General features: G+C 44.9%; 1 protein-coding gene across 7 annotated transcripts in view; it reads right to left on the bottom strand.

Annotated features, from left to right (window-relative positions):
* Positions 1–19665, bottom strand: part of LOC6900273 (receptor-type guanylate cyclase Gyc76C) — a 38189-nt gene that overhangs the window by 15658 nt on the left and 2866 nt on the right. For 5 of the 7 annotated variants that reach the window (XM_033381901.1, XM_033381900.1, XM_033381899.1 and 2 more), the window contains exons 2-3: positions 19028–19413; positions 9447–9679 (exon numbers count right to left, since the gene is read on the bottom strand). The gene's annotated coding sequence lies outside the window, so the exon portion shown is untranslated. The remainder of the gene's footprint in view (positions 1–9446; positions 9680–19027; positions 19414–19665) is intronic. The other 2 variants (XM_033381904.1, XM_015188565.2) reach the window with 1 other exon arrangement.

Here is a 19665-nt window from a genome sequence, read left to right as displayed (position 1 = left end):
AAGGGCTTTTTTGGTAGGAATTTCCTTGAATGTTTCAACATTTATGAGCGCGAATTATGAGTCTACAAAGGCAGCAGGAGGATCTCTGTAATCTCTGCTGAAGTTTCTCTCTCAGCGTGTCTCTCTCTCCAGTCTCTCTCTCTTTCTCTCTCCCGTCTCTCGTTTGACTTCTCTCATGCAAAGCAGAGACCTGCCTGTCCGTCCGTCTGTCTGTGTGTTGCCAAAAAACAGGATTTTCTAAAAATAGACCGTGGGGAAATACCTGAATACGCGCCACATGTGCACATGCAACGGCCGCCAAAAGGCAATGATGCTGCCGCTGCTGCTGCTGCAACAACCAGCCGTCATGGGGCACGCTCGAAATCAGAAAACCAAAAAACCGGGCTCCTTTCTCGTTAGAATGAATGGACGAGGCCTCCTCTTTCTGCTCCTCCTCCTCCTCCTCCGACAAAGAGGAGAAGGGTTCGTCGAGTGGTTTTGAAACAGGAAACACTATTTCCGTTTCCCCAAGGGGGTTGGGGGGAGAGGGGGCAGAGGGCGGGGGCTCCATTGCCATGGTGCCAAACAGAATGCTTGAATGCATTTTTTACCAATCGACAGCTCTCTCTCCCTCTTTCTGCCTCTCAAAAGCCTCTCCTTTGCCTACTTTTGGGGGCTATCCAGGAATAATATAGGATAGCCAGGCCTGGTTAAGCCTGGGCTCACTTCCTGTCCCTGTGGCCCCGAACTAATATTCCCACTCAATTGGATTTCCTCGATTTAATCAATTCGATTTCAAGTTTGACGCCCCATCGCCCCCCCTACCCACCGCCCCACCTACCCACCGCCCCATTCAAGATTATCTAGTTTCGAATAGCCAACACTTTTCTCTTTCTCTCCTCATTTTGTGTTTATTAGAAATATTCTCTATTTTATTAAATGCAGAGCTTGGGGACTCAGTCTCTCTCTCTCTCTCTCTCTCTCTCTGTCTCTCGAGTATTTGCCAGCCAATGCGTCGCGACGTGGTCTTCATCTCCATCTCCATTTCCATCTCCATCTTACATCTTACTCCTCCCTGTGGCTGGTGTCCCGTCCTGGCCCGTCCTGGCCTTCTTCTTGGCCAGTTTGCTGGTTTGTTTGGGTGACAGGGTGGCTGGCTGGCTGGCTAACTGGCTTCGACCACTTCTTTCGGGTCTCTGACTGGAGCTGGAGCTGGGGCTGGGACTGAGGCTGGACCTGGAGCTGGGTCTTGTCTTGATGGGTTTAACAATTTAACAAGTTCCATGCCATGCAGGTTGTAGCTGTGGCTGTGGTTGTGGCCCGGTGGTCGGTCCGGGGTCTGCCTCGTTGTCTGCCATTGCACGCAAAGTGGTTTAACTGGTATTAATATTATTATTTTCATGTATTTCTCATTTGTATTATTAGCAGAGCACCGACTACACTGCATTTCTCAAGCACTCAAGTGCATAAGATTCTCTGATCTCCCCTCCCCACACCCCCAAAGTCCCCACCCTCCCAAATCTCTTACCCAAAAATGTGCGGGGGGGGCCAATCCTCTTGTGCACTGACGCGTATGCGTTTAAATTGTTCAAAAGTGCAGTTTCTTTCATTTTAATTCCCTCCCCCCCCCCCATTCACACATTCAGACACTCAGACATTCAGACATTCAGAGATTAAATTGAGCCACGCAACCAAACAGTTCATGTTCTTGAAGGAGATATACATATATATATATATATATGTGTGTGTGTGTATGTGTGTGTGTGATAAAAGTCGGGGACAAGTGAATCAAGTTGTAAATTCTTCACATTTCGCAGCAGAGCAGCGCAGCGCAGAGACCCTTGAATGAGTGTTAAGTCCCAGTTAAGGGAGAGGCTTCTGTGAATGTTTTTTGGCCGCTTTCGAGCTGCAAATTGCCAAAGGGAAAACACAGCCATTAATGGCTTAAAGCTGAAACATTTGGCAGGAGACACAGCCAGGCAGGAGAAAGGCTTAAATGCTGGCTTGTGAATACTTTATGGCCGCATTTTGAATGTTTCAAAGGACAGAAAGACACACACCCAGACACATATTTAAGCCAGGAAGTAGTGCCATAAAATGCTATAAATCTTGTAGCCGAATAATCCCTATGTCCCTATTCCAAAATTACCAAATTACTTCGCCTCTCAAAAGCCTCCAAAAAAAATATCTCCGCCCCAACCCTGCCGCTGGCTCGTCTCCCCTACAGAGTGGAGCGGATCGGAGCGGATCGGATCGGAGCGCCAAGGCCATTTATAAATACTCCAAGCTAAAAATAAAACATTTTGTTGTTGTTTTTGTTGTTGTTGATATCGCTTAATATATACATATGTATATATGTATATATCGCTAAAGTGAAAAAAAGCAACAAAACCCAGCAGCGATTAATGGCAAAGCGATATGCAAACAGCAAATGGCTGCGACTCGTTCTTCCAGTACGTCCAAGTCCCCCCCCTCAGTCCTCCCTCGCTGCCCCTCCAACCATTCAATCCGAAACGGAATCCGGAATTTAGAATTCACAAATTCAGAATTGATATGGTTTCGTCGATGTTTTATTAATAAGTTTAGTGTCTGCACATGCCACAAGAAGGCTGCGTGCTCCGCCCCGCCCCGCACCGCACCGCCCCGCCCCGCTCCACCTCCCCGCTCGATGATGATCCTCCTCTGTGCCGGCTATAGAGGCGCCTATAGAGCATTATCTTGGCTTGGGTTTTATTTTTGGTTGTTTCGGGGCTGATAAGAAACCCCTCCACCTCTCCACCCCTCGCCCTCCCTCTCTCCCTCTGCTCGATTGAAATTGAAATTGGAATATTTTTGCACATAAAATTATATTAATAGTACGCACAGAAACGGGCGATAAAAATCGTCTCTCGAATGTCTTCGATTCGTATAAACATAATCATTATGGGGGCACCTGCACACACCCCCCCCCCCCCCCCGTCCCACCCCCGCCCCAGACGATGGGGGAGGAGTTTGGGTTGGGGTTGGGGTTTCGGTTGGGGTTCGGTGTTTCTGGGGTCGGAGGCGCCATCGGAATCGATTCTATGCCAACACCTCTATTTGACGCACATACACACACACACACACACACACACACACGCACACACGTGTATGCATATCATATAATAAATACAAAATTTATGGGTTTATGGTACGCCCGATTATAATACTTTTTTCGGGCAACAGTTGGATCGAAAGAGAGAGAGAGAGAGAGCGAGAGAGAGAGAGAGAGAGAGAGAAAGGGAGACGGCTCTGGGGCTATGAGGCACAAATTTGAACTTGAAATGGAATTATTTCGATAAAAGTGCCCAAAAGAGCTGATTCAGTATGACTACGTGGGCTTGGGGATTACGAGGATTTTGGACGGTACAAATGCAGCCACGATATGTGCCCGATTCGGGGCTGGGGGGGGAAGCCTCTTCGAATTCCAATTATTTTGCGGGTTTTAATTATCACCCACTTGAGAGTTCTTTGGGAACAGAAAGCTGGGAAGCTGTGAAACTGGGAAACTGGGAAATTCCAATTAAAATACACTCGAATCGAAATCCCTAAGGCCGGGCCTGGCCCGCCAAAGGAAGTACCCCAGGGTCGTTCAAATATTCAGAAGCAAATCGAAGATGGAAGAAATATCGATGGCTGTGTCTCTGCCTCTGGGTGGGTGGTGGAGCCTGCTCGGCTCCTCCTTGAGGCAAAAGAAGGTCAGGGCGTGTCCTGGCTAAGGCGCCTGCCTCGACGATGCCGTTTCGATTCGACTTGTTCGATTCGATTCCTAATTGAATGGGATTAAAATAATTGCTCAGCAACCGACAACAAAACGAAAGCTAAGCACACAGCAGAGCTACCTACCTCCCCCCCCCCCCCCTCCCACACCAGGCTCCCCCCGCCACGCCATCAATTATCGCTGCCGTCGGCTGTCGGCTGTTGTCTATTTATTTTGTTATTAAATAATAAGACACAAATTAATGCAATTTGTTTACTCAACTTAACTCGACCGAACACCAGCCAAAGACACAGCAGAGGCGGTGGCAGGCGGCAGGCAGCAGGCGGTGGCAGGCAGCAGGCGGTGGCAGGTGGCGGGGGGTCTCCTCAATTAACCCCCCAACAAGGAGAGCAAGAAGAAGAATTGCCCGGCGAAAAAAAATCAACCGAAAACACCAACAACCTATTTCCATCTTCTGATTAGTCATTGTCTGGTTGTCCACGCGACAAGCAAAAAAAAAAACAAAAAAAAAATAGAAAGCGAAAACTCATTAATTAAGCAGTTGAGGAGGTGGTCGGTCTTCCAAACATTACAATAACCATACAAAAAAAGGGGGGGGGGGGGGGGGGAGAGGAGAGCAGGGAAACAGATCTGAGAAACGTGCCCAGCCTCAGTGGCGGCCAAGAGGCACCTCTCTCTCTGTCTCTGTCTCTCCTCCAAATGGTCTGTCAATCCCGCCCATTGACTTCCAGGTCAACAGACAACAAAAACAGAAACTTAAAACCTCAAAATTTGACACCACACCCCGCCTCGCACCGCCTCGCACCGCCTCGCACCGTGCCACACAAGATGATAAATCGTTTTTCTGTGTGTTTCTGTCTCCGGTCTCTGCTGTCTGTCGGTGCTGTTTCGCTTTTTATTGATGGATAAAAAGCTACCTGACCGACCAACAAATAGAGATGGTAGATCTCTGTTTGTACCTCTGTATCTGTATCTGTATCTTTGTCTGTGGTTTTGGTTTTGGTTTTGTCATGGAACCAATTAATTGGCATTTACTTAAATTATCCGCTTGATGTTGGATCGCTCCATTAAATACCCCTTAAACAAACATAATTGGATTTTGGGTTTCGCCTGAGCTTTCCATTGTTTAGGTCTCGCGTTTGGACTGCGAATCGAAAGAATCGAAGCGTTGAAGGGTAGACCCAGAGAGAATATCCATAAAATGGCACAATTCGACACATACGAGTAAAATTGAAAAATTAAATTGCCTTTGAGCATGGATGTTGTGAAAAGTTTGATATTTTGTATTCATTTAATACATATATTTTAATTTATTAATTTTTTTGCTATATATTTTTTTAAAATTTATTTTATATATTTTTTTATTTTTTTTTTTGTATTCATTCATTTCATTTATTTTAAATTTTTTTTTTAATTATCTTTTTTTTTAATCATTTTATTTTTTTATATTTTAAAATTATTTTATTTTATAAATTATTTTATATGTTATTTTTTTAATTATGTTGTTATATATTTTTATAAAATTTATTTATATATATATATATTTATTTTATATAAATATATATATTTTTTTTGTATTCATGAATTTAATTTTTTTTTAATTATTTTATTTTTTTTTAATCATTTTATTTGTTTTTTTATTTTTTACAATTATTATTATATTATTTTGTTATTGTTTTTATTTTTGTATTGTTTTTATTTTTTATTTCATTTTTTATTTTAATATTTTAATTAAATATTTTTATACGATCGAAATATCGATTAAATCTGTTTCCCACAAAATTAATAAATTATATTTATTTTCAATATTATTTGCAAATACATTCGCATACATTAATGTTTAAAACAATTAATATAATTAATTTTATAAATTATAAATTGTATATGAAATATTTGTTGTTTTTTGCTGGCCATCTCTTGCGAAGAGATCGCCCATTTGTTCCTTTCAAATGAGTCAATCCCCCACTCGAGGCACAGACCTCTCCCGAGGGATCTATCCATCCATCAATCTCGTTGATTGCTCTTCAATTTTCAGCCCGCAAATGCTTGACGCCGATTTCCCACCAACCCCCATCCCCCCCTTGGGGAAGGTGTGAATATTATCCACCTAATTTATAGCTCTTTTATCCGAGCCCCGAGCCTATTCTTTGGCTAATTGAATTGTAACTTGAATCGCGTAGCCCATTGATTGATAGGCCCATTCAACCATTGAACCATTGATCCCTCCCCGCCCTCTAATGCCACATCCCCTCGATGCCAATCAAAGTCCAGTTAAGGCTTCTCAAATTCGATGGCCAGCAACCAGCAACCAGCAGCCAACAGCCAAGTCGTCGCCTCTCCTCCATTGATTGATTAACTGGTGGCAGCCCGTCGGCTTCTCAAAAGTTCTTCATTCATTCACTCAGTCATTCGTAAGACATACATACATATATGTATGTATGTATGTATATTTTTTTAAGCTAATTACCCGGCGCCTTCGGCTTCGATTTCGACGTCGACGTCGACTTTGCCTTTGCGCGACTCTCAATCAAAATGCTATCAAAAATTTCAACATCCCACCATACATAGATGATTGGCAATTATATTTATACAAACATAACATATTATTGGAGGAGGAGGAGGTGGTGGAGGTGGAGGAGGTGGCGGTGGAGGAGTACTGAGTATGTGAGCGAAACACTTGATAAGACCTCAAGATAAGTGAAAACAAATATCATTTAAGGAGACAGAGTGGGGCAGAGTGGGGCAGCGAGCGGCTGGGGGTGTAGAAATACAAGTCACTTGAAAATGTCAGCTATAATACCGTCCCCCCCTCTCCAGACGGACCCCTTCGGGCCACAACTGAGCTCCAAAATAGCCGATCCATCGTCTTTGGATCGCTTTTCAAGTGTCGCCATTGACGTTTAATTGCCGCTTAACAAATTTATTCTCCTTAGACCTTTGTTTCCCGATTTGGCACTGCCTCTGGGGCCCCGGCACCGGCCACAACTCTGACTCGGACTTTTTGGCATTGCTTTTGGCTTTTGGTTTTTGTTTCTATGGCGTGAATAATGACAGTTAAAGAAGCTTGTCTACATTTCATGAGATTTTTTGTGGCGGCAACGGCGTCAGTGGAGGAAGTGAAAAACGGTAGACAATATACTCCATAGAGAATTAAGTTTTGTTTGGGTTTTGTTTGGGTTTTGTTTTGGAACGGAACGGAACGACTGCTGCCGGTTGTATGGAAATTAGAGGGGTGGGGCGCCCCTGCCCTGCCCTTGGCGGACTTCCGCATTACGATGAAAGTCGATAGATAAACGATAGAGCGATGAAGCGATACCAGATGGAAGATAAACGAGGAGGAGCAAAGAGCGAAGAGCGAATAGCGATACGTGTGGAGTGTAAGAGATATTGGATATTAAGAGCCGTCTCAGGGGCTTTTGTTACTGATCTTTTGTATTTTATTTTTGATTGGTTTATAATCAATTTGTAGCGGAAATTTAATTGAAATTCAAAAGAGCGATTATCGAAATTGATTTTGAGGATTATCCAAATCCTTCATAGAAATATCATTGTTATACATTCTTCTAGGAGGAAGGAAGGAAAAGGGGGGCCCATAGAACAAAATGTATCTTAAAATGTGCCACAAAGCCCAGTCTCGATAGATTACATTTAATGATAGTATCTGGCATATTTTCAGTTCAGTTCAGCATCGACTAAGTAAACCCTGGAGTAATCTGTAATTTAAAATTAAATCCTCCACCTATGCCGGGCTTCATGAATAAACAACAACAGTTGTTAATTATTCTCTTTCTTTTTGTTTTTTTCATAATAATAATAATAATAATAATGATAATGTTCCGATATACTAGAGTATGTATTGCCATATCAATGGAGTCCCCTCTACCCGCTCCCCGCTCCCCACCAAGCGACGTTGTGTTTTTTCTCATTACTAATCACTATTCCATTCCATTCCATTCCGTTCTTTTTTGTAACTGTTCGGTTTCTATTTTTAGAACAGAGAAGAGCGAGTGGGAGAGCGAGAGGGAGAGCGAGAGCGAGAGGGAGAGTGGGCGCGGAAGAGAGCACAAAATTTATTGTTTATATAAAAGTTATCTTTAAATTATCATTAATTTATCGTGCATAATAAAAAGTGTTGGGTAGTGTGGTGCGGCTCTCCTCCTCCTCCACCTCCTCCTCCTCCTCCTCCTCCTCCTCCTCCTCCTCCTCCTCCTCCTCCTCCTCCTCCTCCTCCTCCTCCTCCTCCTCCTCCTCCTCCTCCTCCTCCTCCTCCTCCTCCTCCTCCTCCTCCTCCTCCTCCTCCTCCTCCTCCTCCTCCTCCTCCTCCTCCTCCTCCTCCTCCTCCTCCTCCTCCTCCTCCTCCTCCTCCTCCTCCTCCTCCTCCTCCTCCTCCTCCTCCTCCTCCTCCTCCTCCTCCTCCTCCTCCTCCTCCTCCTCCTCCTCCTCCTCCTCCTCCTCCACCTCCCCCTCCACCGCCCCCATCCTATATGCAGCATATTGCCCTGCTTCTCTGTCGCCATGTATTCAAGGGAATATTCACTGTATCCGTATCTGTATCTGGCTAGCTCTTGTGTGAGTGTCTGAGTGTGTGAGTCGATTTGCGGTTGTTTTTCTATGAGTGTCGCTAAATGGCACGAGCTTTTATACTTAATATATGGTATCATATGAGGTTTAGCTCTGTCTCTGGCCGATTGAGAAAACAAAGAAAAACGAAACGAGAATAAATGTGTAAATTATTGCAACAACTCATCGACTCGGCGGCGATAAATGGAAGAGGGTTAAGGGGTTAAGGGTAAAGGGTTAAGGGTAAAGGGTAAAGGGTTAAGGGTGTCACAAAGGCTTTTCCCTTCCTTTCGACCTGGCTTGGGGCTTGTCTTGGCCTTTGTTGAATTTCTGGGAACTCCTTGCCACCACGAAGAATACAAAGCTCAAGGAAATGCCATCCTTTTGGAGTCTGTACCCCAGCAAATAGTCAAATATCGAGTCCAGGGGGAAAGCAGCACTCGTACGATATATAGTAGGGGGAGATATTTGTTGTATAAGAAAGTTTGGTGGGGGTTTTCGCACATGTCGTTCATTCGTTCGATTCGCGTTGAAATAAACAATTAGCACATTTCGAGTAAATCGTGAATGGCAGAGTAAACGCTGGAATGACGGGGAATCATTCGATACATGCGATAAAGATGATGGGCAGGGAGACCCAAAGAGGTCAAAAGTGTCCTCAAAGATTGAAGACTGTGTTTCTCCATCGTTTCCATCCAAGAGAAAGAGATCTTAGGACTCTAAGTAATACACAGAGACTCCCAAGATCGTATTATGGGCCCTGAATGTCGCTGTTTGAACACCTGGACTAGCCCACAGTCCCACCATTTGGTTTATCTAATGATGAGCAAAAAAACATGCCGAAGGTTCCATTAATATTATAATAAGCCAGAGAAAGTCCACGTCAAACAAAATAAATCAAATATCAATGCTCGGCTGCCGTTTCGTGAATATTTGCATATTTTATTGTGACTTTAATTATGAAAATGAGTTGCGCAAATTGATGGCAATCTGTGGGATCTATTTCCCAGTTCCAGAACAGGACATTTGCATTAAAAATGCACACGTGTAAATCCCGCATGCCCCAAGTGCCCCAAATTTGAAACAAATTTAAAGATTCAATAAATTTTTCGGGGTTTTTCTGGGTTTTCTGGCTTTTTTTTGTCAGCTTTGGCAGGCAGGCACTCACGTGATTTTTGTTGTGGATTGCGGTGTGTGTGGATGGACCGTCGAGTCGAGTGTGGGGCGGCTGTCGTTGCTGTTGCAACCACCACACCGGCCACTCGGCGAGTGGATTAACAAAGCGAATCGGTTCGAATCGGTTCGAATAGTGTGGCGGCTCCCGTTGGACGGATCTGATCGGTGGCCCGCGGCGTGTTCCTCGTATCCTATAATTGCTTTAAGACCGGGCTGCCCTCATAGCTGGAAAAAGCATGCAAAAGTTTACAAAAATATATGTATAATCCGTTGAGGGACAAATTTACAGATATAAATGGCCAATTAACGAACTGCAAAAAACTGCATTCAATATACAAATACAGGGATTACAGATGCAGATGTAAAAACTACAGATACACTCGGAGAAAAAACAAAACTAAAAAAAAAAAACTCATCTAAAACTTAAATATAAAATACATTTAAACAATATTTAATATATAATCTATTTGTGGGGAATTACATATATTTAATTATTTTTCATATAAATCTTTGGGGTTTGTTATTTCTCTGAGTGTAGATGCACCTAAAACATAAGTGGATTTCCCATTCATTTAGTTGCAAAATAACATGTAAATGGAGTTGCATTTAAAAGCAAATCCCTGCCCCCCCCTCCCCCACCTACCCCCAACCACCCCCTGAACTTTTTCTCAATTAATGAAGAAGAGACCAACTTTTTAGCTGGTAACTAGATCTCTTTAAAGGCCGAATGGCAAACATTTGAACAGCTGGACAGCTCCCCGGCTCCGCCTTTCGGTGAGGGGGGGGCGGAGGGGGGTCCGTGATATACAAATACAATATTCCCTCTATGTGGGGCTTTGGCACGAGGCAGAGCCGTACTTTGTCCATAACAGGTCCAACACTTCTGGTCCCGTAAGCACTAGAAAGGAGTCGCGTCCGCAGCAAGGGGCAGCGGGGGGGCAGCGGGGGGCTCGGCAGACTCGTGTTGCCACAGAAACGCACAAAGGTCAGAAGAGAGCTCCAGGGAAAATGCAATCCATCTGATGAGACTACCGAATGCCCTTTCATTTTTCTCGGAAGCCATGGGTGTCCGCCTACGGAATGGGCAGCCAATTAGGCAACCGAAATAAACAAGGCCATAATGAACGGCATTACGGCCTCGTCCTCGTCCTCGAACATGATTTTGGGACAAAGGAGGGAGCCGTGTGGGCGGCGGGAGAAGCTAATTCAAGTAGGAAACACCGCCTCTTCCTGGGAAAAGGCTCGAAAATGCTGGCAAATACTCGAGCATATCTCTTTTCTGAACGTGAGCCAGGCAACGGAATGCAGCAGCCAACAGCCAACAGCCAACAGAATGTGGCAGTAGCCCCCGAATCCCTGGCATTGTATCATGTGCAAAGTTCCCAAAGAGGCGGCAGAGGGCTGCTCCTCGTGGGAGAGTCCTGTGAACGCGGCATGCCACACTGTCGAGGCGGCATACCCTTTCGGCCGGGCGCTGCAGTTATTAATAAGCAAAAGGAAATGTAAACACATAAAACACATTCAGCTGTTGCTCCGGACAGCAAATCCGGCTCCAAAGGGGGGTCCCTCGTTCACAGGCACAGGATAAAGGCGGCAGAGGCAGAGGCAGGGGCAGAGGCAGAGGCAGAGGCAGAGGCAGGGGCAGGGGCAGAGGCAGGGGCAGAGGCAGTCTCCCAGATTCAATTGGGGGGGGGATTGATTCGCACGTGCGTCATCGCAATTTTTGGCTCCGTGTCGCCCACTGGAGTCGCCCATTGAGCGTGCCACGCCTACATGCGTCAGTGGCAGTGGCAGATGCAGTGGAGCACGAGTTAATTGTTTGCCTACGCAGATAAGTATGCTATGCAAATGTTCAACTTATTTTCGTGCAACTCCAAAGAGAGAGAGAGGGAGAGAGAGAGAGCGAGAGGGACAGCTCTTGGCCAAGAAAAGGCTAGAAACCAGCCAAGTTATTAAAAAACTTTTACAGAGGAAGAGAGAGAGAGAGAGAGAGAGAGAGAGATAGAGCGAGAGAATCCTCAAACAGACTTGCCCCCCATCCCCCTTTAGCCGGCCACTTCAGTGCCTCCCCTCCCCCCTTTCAGGGGCTGGGAATTGCAGAGCTCATAAAAATAATAATAAATTTCCTTTCACTCTTTCCCTGTCTGTGTGTGTGCGTGTGTGTCTGCGTGTGTGTCTGTGTGTGTCTGTGTGTGTGTGTTGGGGGAAATTGCAGGACAAACAGTTGTTAAAAGCTCCAGCGAGGTCGTAAATTTCTGTGTGCCATAAGGGGCATATTGACACATACCCCCTGCTCCTCCCCCCAACCCCCCCCCCCCCCCTCCTCACCCCACCCTTTCCGATTAATGCTAATAGAATGGAAAACCCCGCCCAAAAAAAAATTAAGGGAAAACAACAAGGCTGACAAAAAAAAAACCCTTTGTGGACTTTCCTCCGACTTGGTGGCGTCGTCCTCGTCGTCGTCGTCCGCGTCGTCCTCGTCGTCGTTTTCTTCAATCCACTTTACCTTTTACTTATTTGTTTATTAAAGAAAAACACTAAAATTGGCAGAGGCAAGCCCACATTCGGGACGCCCCCACCGGCCGCCAGGGCACAAAGGAGGATATGATATGATATTCGAGGGGCAGATAAAGAGACGTCTCCCCCCACCCCCCCTCCCCACGAAGAGTAGTTGTCCTGCCCAAAGGACATGCGGGATCTCCCTTATTGTACCCCTCGTCTACCCAGATTTAAGCTTTCAAAAACAAACTTTAATTAGTTTTCGGAAATGTTGCAACCAAATGTTTTGTGTGGCAGCTGCCGCTACGCTTCGTTCTGTTCTCTATCTGTTGCTGTTGCGGGACTCTATTTATGCCCCGAAATCCACACACAATAAACACATTGCTTCCGCCCAGGAAAATCCAGTCGGAGAGGGCCATTAAAGCCAAGTTAAAACAACATAATTTAGTGGCCGTGTGGCAGTGTGGCACTGTGGAAGTGTGCCTCTGGGGCCTAAACATAAACACACTTGCCGCGTTGAGAGGCCCCGTCCTAAACGGGGGCGGGGGCGGGGCAACACAACAATGTTGCCCCCAAATCGGCGAATAGATTAGCAGCCCTGCGTCGTGGTTGTGGCTGGCATTATGCAAATTCAGTTTCAGTTTCGGCCTCACTTGTGCTTAGCCGCTATGATTTCCCGGAAACGCCAAAGTGTGTTTATTCGGGGCCAAGACAAGACTTTGTCAGGGCCCAAAGGGGCGGAGGCCAGTAATCTTCGAATCGGGACTGGGGGCTCTTTTCCAACGAAGGAGAGTGCATTCTGTGACTGCCAGAAAGGTGCAAATATAATACAATTTCTTCAAAGAGAGAGAGAGCGTTCTGCCTTTGGCCTTTGCCCTTTGTTCCTGGCCATTTACAGAGGCAGGACATGGCCTGTCGGAGGATGGCCACAATGATACTCCTGGCACTGCCTCTGTCTCTGACTCTTGAAGGAAGCTCAGAGCTTCCTCGGCTGATGCCTTGAATAGAAAGTTACAGATTCTCAAGCCCGATTCTCACTCAATGGACTGCAAGGACCTTCATTTTGGTTGGCTTTTTGCGGCTCCAACTTGTTGCATAAACTTTGGCAATCTGTCTCTGTCTCTGGCCAAATAATTCAAGTGGAAAATGCTTTAGAATCGAGCAAAATTTGGCAGGCCAAACGAGCATCAATGGGTGCGGGGGGAGAGAAGGGGGGGTTGGCCCTCTAGATGGCCAATTGATAAAGCCATAAATGACCGAACAATAAGTCAACTAATTTTGAGTTGGTCTTTGTCTTTTGTGTGTCACACATGCCGCATGCCACAAGCCACATGCCACATGCCGCATGCCACATGCCATACGCCTCATGCCACATGCCACATTCTATTTCCCTCAGGACTATTTTGGGACAATGCACTGCCAGAGAACAAAAGAGCAGCTAGAGAAAGGCTCTCTCTTTCCAAATTGAATTAACCCCCACCCCCACTCCCACTCCCACCCCCACCACCAGCCACAATGATAAGACCCTTCCTCTCTTCCGCTCCGCCTTCCTGCCCCTGTCCCTGCCTCTGCCCCTGCCTCTGCCCCTGCCCCGTCCCTGCCCCTCCCCCCTGTCCATCTCTCCCTGATCTGATTTTTCCAGCTGAAAACCTTCTTCTGGCTGTTTGGACACCAAAAATCTTCAATTTTGTTGCCACCAAAAGTGTCCTGAGGGCGTCCAAAATCTGTGGCATGTTTTAGGCCAGGAAATATGCAGCGAAAATTCCCCAAAACTGCCCCCATTCGGGTTCTTTGAAGCTTTCGTTGAACTTTAAGCAAAAGCGGAAAAATTTGTCCTGCAATTCAAGGCTGATCCTATATTCTCTCGTCTTGGGTGTCCTCCAGCCGAAAACCCTGTTTCCCCCAGCTAATTTCCCTACAAACTTCACATGAGTTTTGCCCAATTTGAGCTGGAATTCTGTTTACAATCCAACTGCCAGAAACTTGCTTTTGAGGGCGAAAACTTTGCCTTCCTTCGAGGCAGCCCCAAGGATCGCTTAAAGGGGGAACTGAAGTCTGGCCCCGTTTCAGCCAGTAAAAGGTCAATGAATTGATTGAATAAACTCATGGGAAAACACGATACGCTGATTGATTGAGTTTAAATCAATGTGTGTGCCCCCAACCCCCCCACCACGAAAACAATACGCATGTTAATTGATGTTGAATACAACATTTTGTGGCACAGCCGCAAACGCTTTCGTTTTCGCTGGGTGCCATAATCTTGGGTACCATAAGGAGGTGGCAAAGGGTGCATATTTCACTCCAGGGGGCAGGCTAGGCCTGATTAGCACCACTTAGGGGTAAGTCAGACTCCAAAGAGTTGGAGATTCAACAGTCCCGAAAGGTCCCAAGGTCGCCAAGGACGCTCATTGGAGCTCGAAGTTTGTAAATAGTTGAGCAAAAGACGAAAAGCCATGGACTGCAGTGGAGTGTGCCACAAATTGGGGAAGGGAGGAAGGTCATTCACGAACAGAAGCACACACATAACACATGTCTGTGTGCCCCTGCCACATGCAGATGCGTATGGGAGATGCCTTTCATTGCAGTCGAAAACGCGTTTAACGTCCAGTGCTTTTCAGGTAGTAGCATTTAATGCCACTAATTGTGGGCTCTCCACTACAGTGAGCACTCTAATTGATGGTGTATAATATTCGCTTCAGCAGAGAGAGAGAGGGGGAGAGAGGGGGATGAGGGAGAGTGGAATGGCTGCACACACATGCTTGCCACACTGCCACAATGCCACAATGCGCGTGGCGTTGGCAGGGCAACGCACGCGACGCTCGGGCTTTGCTAATTTGTTGGCTCTGATGCTTAAAGGATGCCCAACGAGGTCGCATACCAAACAGAATCTCTAGATATCCTGCTAAAAACAAGGACTTGGCGGCATCCTCCAGATGCAAATCCAATGGCAGCCTCTGTCGTCGAGTCATCGTGTGGGGGGGGCTGCCACACGGGTGCCACACGGCCACGGCCATGGCCATTCCGTACAGAATGTCACCAGACATGACTCCTGTCCCGCCAGACGTCTGTCTGGCATCTTCTATCTAATTTATGCAGTGACAAAACGCAACGCAACAAACGAGCCGAGCCGAGGCTCTCTCTCTCTCTCGAGTGCCAAATTATTTATAGTGGAATCTTTTCTGCCACAGTACCCCCCTCCACGCCCCGCCCCACCCCTCCCTGCCACCTCCGTAACGTGTACAAAATTTTGTTTCTTGAGTTATTAAAAATCTACCAATGGCCTGTTAAATGATTGATCAAACAGCACCTCCCCTATTAGCCCGTTCCAGCCCCCCCCCCTCCCCCCTTCCCACCCCGCCAGTCGCCTTTAAAATTCTTTCTTTCGTGGAATATTTTATATAATTTTATATTCCGTTTCTTGCGACAATCTGTAAACATTGATACCGCTACGACGATGGAAATTTTTACACAATTCACAATTATTTTTTTTTTTTTTGCAGGATTTTTTTTTTACAAATTTCTCGTCTCCTCTCGAAACGTATTTCTTGGCTTTTATTATTTTTTTACTTCAAGTTTTTGTTCGTTTATTTTTTTTTAGTGCAACGCGCGAAAAACTTTTGAGGCAAGAAAATGTCGAGAGTGGAAAAAGAATATATATTTTCTGTCGCCTATTTTTCACTTGTTTGTTTGTTCATTTATGAATTGTTAAACAACATGCAAATATTCCAAGGTGACAACGACTATTAAATACCCTACGCCGGATCAGCAGATCCTCCCCGACTTGCAACATGCCTCCTCCTGCCATCGACAGGCAGTAGATTTGCACCGAATACACTTTTAAGATTTTCACAATACCCTCAAGGGATTTGAGCATAGTTTTCTGTATTATTTGGGTTCTTTGCTTCTAGTCTGTGCACCAAATGGGCCACGATTCGACTTTGTTTAGTGTATTTTCTTGGCCCGATCGAAAAAGCGTTGAGCTTGGCATCCGTTTTATTAGTTTCGTTTAGGATCGAACTTCTAATTTAATTATAGGCGTGAAATCTCTTGTTGACAGTTGACAGTTCTCTCTCTCCCTCGTTTTTGTTGCCAGCTTTTGCAGGAATTTCTATTATTTTTCGGGGTTTGGTTTAACAATGAATGAAGCCCAAGACGCGCGGTCTGCGGTGGCCCCAGAACAGTCGAAAAGGCAATGGAACAGGCGGTACTGGAGACTGGACTTTCGACTGGTGGACCCCACAGAATCCACTGGAACTACCATATGGAAGACATTCTGGAGGAATCATCTCAAAAGAGCCACCATCGGAGGCAGGGAGAACTCCAACGATCGAAAAGAGGATCCAATGATTTCTTGATGGAGGCCAAAAATGAACTCCTGGCGCCCATGCCGTGTGCCCCCCACTTCAGGGCGAACTAAAGCCCGAAAATGTGCCATCCTGACCGTCAATCGTCGCCAGGATCTGGCACTTGGAGCCTCAAGGAACAAGAATATGTGGAGCCCTGGGGGCAGATCTTCCACGTTTTTTTTGGTGGTTTTTGTATTGCGTTTAGAAAAATATAAATTCGAAATACGCAAAGATACAGCCACAGCCACAGCTACAGATACAGATACAGATACAGTAGAGATACAAATTGAATTAGCACAACGCTAAATGATCACACGGTCGCTCTAAAAGAAAACAAGCAAAGAAAAACACAAAGTCCACCCAGAAGTCCAGCAGCGAAAACAACAACAAAAGAAAACTAAAATTTGCAAAAAAAAAAAAAAAAAAAAAAATAACACACAGATACAGATAGATACCGAGATACAAGCAACAGATACTCGCACAGAGATACAGATACATTAAAAATATATATTTTACGAGTGGAGATAGAGATACAGATACGAATAAAAAACACACAAAAAAAAAGGTTGGGCGACAATTTTCACTCCAAGCTCCAGCGAGACCCATCCACACCGGAGCGGAGCGGGGCGTGGCGGGTGCGGGGCGGGGCGGGGCGGGTGCTATTTATAGAACCCCTAGATGATAAGATTGTGTCCCCGTTGTGCCGAACCGCAAAACTTTCTGCGGTTTTAGCGCAAAATATACATCAAAAAAATAATATACCATAAAAACAGCAACAAAAACCGAAAGAAATAAAAAAAAAAACCAAATGAAGAACAAGTTTTGTACAACACAATTTTTGGATTACCAAAATGGAGATACAATATCTCTAGTTCTCAAAAAGTAACTAAATTTAATTAGATTTTTCTACATAAAATTTCTACATTTGCATTTGCATCCTGTTCCTGGAAGAAGAAAAAAAAAACACACACACTTTTCATTAGCTATGCTAAGCGTTTTTCAATTAGCGGACGGACAGACGGACGGACGGACGGACAGACGGACGGAACACAAAATATTCCACGGTCAAGATTACAAACAAAATGTTTGTTTGAAAGCGGTTTTTGTTTTTGCAGGCATTTTCTATATTTAGACCGAAAGCATAGCGAAATAGAACAATAACAATTGTTGGTATTTTAGAATTTTGCGGGGTTTATTTATTGTTTCTGTGCGGGTTTCTCGTATGCGGAAATAATGCCCCGAAACGGATGAGCCTCTGCTGAAGGAAGAAGGACCATTTTGAGGACCCGCATGGCGGACCCACACTCGGTTTTTCTGGCACTTTTCGATGGAACTGAACTTTATTCTGCATTCGCACGAATCGGAAACAGAAACGTACTTCAGCACAAAGTTTAATTGAGGGAAAACATCTGTTCAATCGGAAACCTCTGACAGAGCGCGACACGAGGGTCACAAATGGGAGGAAGAGGGGTTGAATTACTTAATAATTTCACAGAGAGAGAGAGCAAGAGAGAGAGAGCGAGAGAGAGTGAAAAATTTGTATAGTTGGTGTGCAAATGTTGACATAGAACAGATACCCAAACAAACAAAAAAAATTGAATTCAAAGTTCGAAATATGAACAATTTGCGTTGCCAAAAATACAAGTGCGAGTGCTCTAAGGTCTTCCTGTCAGTTACACACACACACCTATACACACACACCCACAGCAGAAAGCCAGGCCAAAAGCAATCACAATCCATACACCCACCACCCCACCATTATAAATACCCCAAAAAAAAAAAAGTTATATTTAGATTATAGTACTTTTTTCCGACACATCGAACATTTCAATTTCATTAGCAGACCAGAAATAATGTAAACACAAGAAGATGCAAAAATACATACGTTTCAATCAATAATAGAAATTTTCTTTTCCCCGTTTTTGTTCCACACCATAAAAAAGAAACGGCATTAAAATTTCATTTTCAAAATTGGGCTGGGGGGGCCCCCCCAGTAGTCTGTTAGACAAAGCAAAGAAGAAGAAGCCGCATTGAGAGGCACTCTCTGGCTTACGCATCCTCCTTCTCCTCCTCCTTCTCCTCCTCCTCCTCCTTCACCTCCTCCTCCGCTCTCTGGCTCTCTCGGAACGGCCAACTTGTTGCGGTGTTTCATTGCGGGCAATTCTGTGGCCAACTTTTTAATAAAGTTCCCTCTCGTGCGTGCCGTGGAGGATCCCAGGATGCCAGGATGCCGCGGTGACAGGTTGCCAGGATGTCAGCTCTCTTGTGTTTAGGCAAAAATAGTTGGTTATCAAAAATTTTTGGTTTTTTTGCAGGAGTTTGGACAGATATTCCAAGAAATACGAGCAAGAAAATTGCTGGAAAAGAGCGAATTGCTGTTTTCCAGACTGCAATTAAATGGAAATCAAGCTGAGCAGAAAAAAATACATATGTATATACATACATATATACATTGTACATTTTTGGCCAGAACTTTCCCTTTAAACAGAATTTTGCAATTAAAGTGAAATGAAAACCAAACGGTCTAGAGCGGTCGCCTAGAAAATCTGGAAAACCTGTTGTGTGCGATAAGAAAACTCTTTAAGAGAAAGGAAGAAACCAGAAACCCTTCTGTAGTTCCAAATTCCATTAAAATTCCTATGGCAGGGAGGGGTGTTGAGGGGGGGAGGGGGGTTTGGCTCTATTCACTGAACCAATTGGAAAGGGTATCATTTTGGTTTACACTCACATTGTTCGGCCTTGCCTGCTCCGTCATTAGCACACTCTTCTGATCTCTCGCTATCTCTGTCTCTCTCTCTCTCTCTCTCAGTCTCTGTCTGCCTGTCTTTATCTGCTGCTCTCCGAGTGGATGCTTAATGCTGAAATGCCTTGCCTCCCACGATGCGGCCTCCTCTCAGCTTTTACAGTTAGATAAACTTTTTGTTTTAGTTGTTTTTGTTTTCAACGATTTGCGTTTTCTTCTCTCCTGCTTCAGCTTCAGCGTTTTTTTTTCCGCTTTTTGTTGTATTTTTGCACTGTGTTTATTTTTCTAATTGGTTTTGCTTTTTGGTTGTTTAACAATTGTTCACTTTTTTGCTGCTGCTGTTGCTATCGTGATCGCATTTACTCGTTTTGCTTTTCATATGGAAAATATATTGCGGTTAATTATAATATAATTTTGTTGCTATTTCATGCACACACACACACATGCACGCCACGCACACAGGAAGAGCCAAAGTAGAGTGGGAGAGAGAGAGAGAGCGGAAAACTAATACTGTAATATGTACTAGCTGTAGCGGTAAATTGCATGAAAAGGGAATTGATTGTCTGCATGTAAATGGAGAGTTGAGAGCGGGAGAGAATGCAGCCAGCCAAATAGAGAGCGTG

This window comes from Drosophila pseudoobscura, chromosome X, assembly GCF_009870125.1.
Source record: "Drosophila pseudoobscura strain MV-25-SWS-2005 chromosome X, UCI_Dpse_MV25, whole genome shotgun sequence".
Lineage (NCBI taxonomy): Eukaryota > Metazoa > Arthropoda > Insecta > Diptera > Drosophilidae > Drosophila > Drosophila pseudoobscura.
The sequence above is the reverse complement of the archived record's forward strand: the minus strand, read 5'-3'. Positions and strand labels throughout refer to the sequence as shown.